The following is a 2,333-nucleotide window of genomic DNA, read 5'->3' as shown; positions in this document are numbered from 1 at the left end:
TAAATTAAACCCCATATCGTGAAATCTTATAGGTAAACATTTGGCTGGATTATCTCTTTATCTCTGAGAGAAGTAGTGCCTGGTCATTACAGGTCATATTTATTTGAGCATTTCGCACTATGAGTGTGAGTTGGTTTTGAACGCCCAGGTGAATTTCAAAGTCCATGCCTTGCATAATTCGCTCGTTAACCCACAGGTACCGCGCGGCTGTGAAACAGGCTGCCCAGGAGCTTTGCAGACTGCATATTCAAGACATATGTCCAACGCTACACGTGCAACCTGCAGCTGTGTGTACATTAGCGGTTCAGTGGTGGAACCCTCGTCTGCCGGTGGGAAAACATGGGTTTGGTTCCAGGACAATGCAGCATCCTTTACCTTTTCATTCTGCACACATGAGATCGCCTGAATTGTGATAAATTCACGTGCCGGCTTCAATCTGTAAAACTTCTTGAAAGATTATCTTCATTTCGTCTACGTGTGTTACGTGGACAAACCCGCTGCATTCTGTCCTCTGGTGCTCAAACATGCTCTGCTGGAGATAAGTCAAACCTGCCTTCTGCGCCGCTGAAAAGATGTGAGAAACCAAATGGTGACTTTGGATTAAAAATGGGGACACAACGGGGCTCATCCGGTTTGAACCAGTGAAACTCCCTGAGCAAAAATCAGACCCAAAGGCAACTGAGACGTTCAGCGAGGGTAAAATTCCACTCCCATATACCCGATCCGCCATCCTTTCAGAGCGCTATGTCCATCCAATCTCGCTTCTTGTACCATGTACGATGCAGAGCAATATCAGGTTCTACACCAATTATTACATATCAACAATATTAGTCTCTCTTTATCAAATTTGTTTTGAATGTACGACTTGTATTATCAAGTAACACTTTACAGAATGAACTGCGCTGAAACGACATTGTTGTCTGTCTCGGTGTCGTCACAATATACACTCGGCCACAAGTCAACTTTACTCAAATTGCTGCTTTCATTCACTATGAGAGCGAAGAGACGTAAGTGGACATTTGCAGTTAGTAGATGTACCAGCATTGGTGGTTCAGTGGTAGAATTCTCGCTTCCCACACGAGGGACTCGGGTTCGATTCCCGGCCAATACAGGATCGTTTTGCATTCTGCACCAATGAGCAACTTGGGAACTAGAGTCGGCCATTTTGCACCTCGAGACTGTTCCGCAATTGAATGAGATTATGGCTGATCTGTGACCTCCCTCCATATAACCGCCTGAGCATCATCGACCTTAATTCCTTTGGTTCACAAAAACCTATCAATCTCAGGTTTAATATTAACAATTAAGCTCGCATCAACTGCTGTTTGCGAAAGAGAGTTCCAAACTTCTACCTCCCTTTGCTTGTGGAAGTGTTTCCCAACTTCACTCCTGAAAGTCCTGACTCGAATGTCTATGCGATGTCCCCTCGTCTCAGGCAGCCAAAGAGCAGAAATAGTTTCTCTCTTTTTCCATTAATATCTTGAAAACTTCGATAAAATCAGTCCTGAACCTACCAAATTCCAGGGTAAACAACTCTAGTTTGTGTAATCTCTCGTCGGAATTTAACCCTTGGAGTCCAGGTATCATCCTGGTAAATCTACACTCCACAGCCAATATATCCTCCCTCAGGTGCGTTGCCCAGAACTGAACACTGCACTCCAGGTGTGGTCAAACCAGAGCTTTGAATAGTTGTAGCATAATGTCTATTCTCTAGTATTCTATTCCTCTAAATATAAAGGCCAGCATTACATTAACCTTTTTGATTATTTTCTGCACCTGTACCTGACATTCTAATGACTATGTAGCTGGACCTCTGAGTCCCTTTGGACCTCCACAGTTTCGAGCATTTCATCATTTAGAAAGTATTCTGAAATATCCTCTTTCGGTCCAAAGTGGATGACCTCACACTGGACTAAATTGAAATCCATTTGTCACAGTTTTGCCCATTCATTTATTATATTAATGTCTCTCTGTAATATTGTTCTTCCATCTGCACTGCGTACAATGCTGCCCATCTTGGTGTTATCGGCTAACTTCGATATGTGGCTTTCTATCCTGTCATCTAATATCAATGAGGCCGCCTGAAGGTAAATTCACATCGAGCTTCAATCTCCTCATCAGCTTGAGACATTTATTTCCTTCACATGTGTTTCGCCTTGGAAAGTTCCGCACTCTCTCCTCTGGATCTTCAAAATGCTCGAGATATAATTCAATTCGACAGCAACACTGAAAAGTTATCAGAAGCCAATTGGTGACTTTTCATAAAAAGCCTTGCGGTTGTCAGGGTCGTCGTGGATTTGAACCCGGGACCAGTCGTCTCATTAATCAGTTAA

The 2,333-nt window shown here is 43.2% G+C and overlaps 1 non-coding gene across 1 annotated transcript; it reads left to right on the top strand.

Moving 5' to 3' along the window:
- Nucleotides 1-1,040: 1,040 nt before the first annotated feature.
- trnag-ccc (transfer RNA glycine (anticodon CCC)) lies at nucleotides 1,041-1,111 on the top strand. Its single transcript has one exon. It is a non-coding gene; the product is annotated as a tRNA-Gly (tRNA).
- Nucleotides 1,112-2,333: the final 1,222 nt, after the last annotated feature.

This window comes from Heptranchias perlo, chromosome 20, assembly GCF_035084215.1.
Source record: "Heptranchias perlo isolate sHepPer1 chromosome 20, sHepPer1.hap1, whole genome shotgun sequence".
NCBI classification, from domain to species: Eukaryota; Metazoa; Chordata; class Chondrichthyes; order Hexanchiformes; family Hexanchidae; genus Heptranchias; species Heptranchias perlo.
The sequence above is the reverse complement of the archived record's forward strand: the minus strand, read 5'-3'. Positions and strand labels throughout refer to the sequence as shown.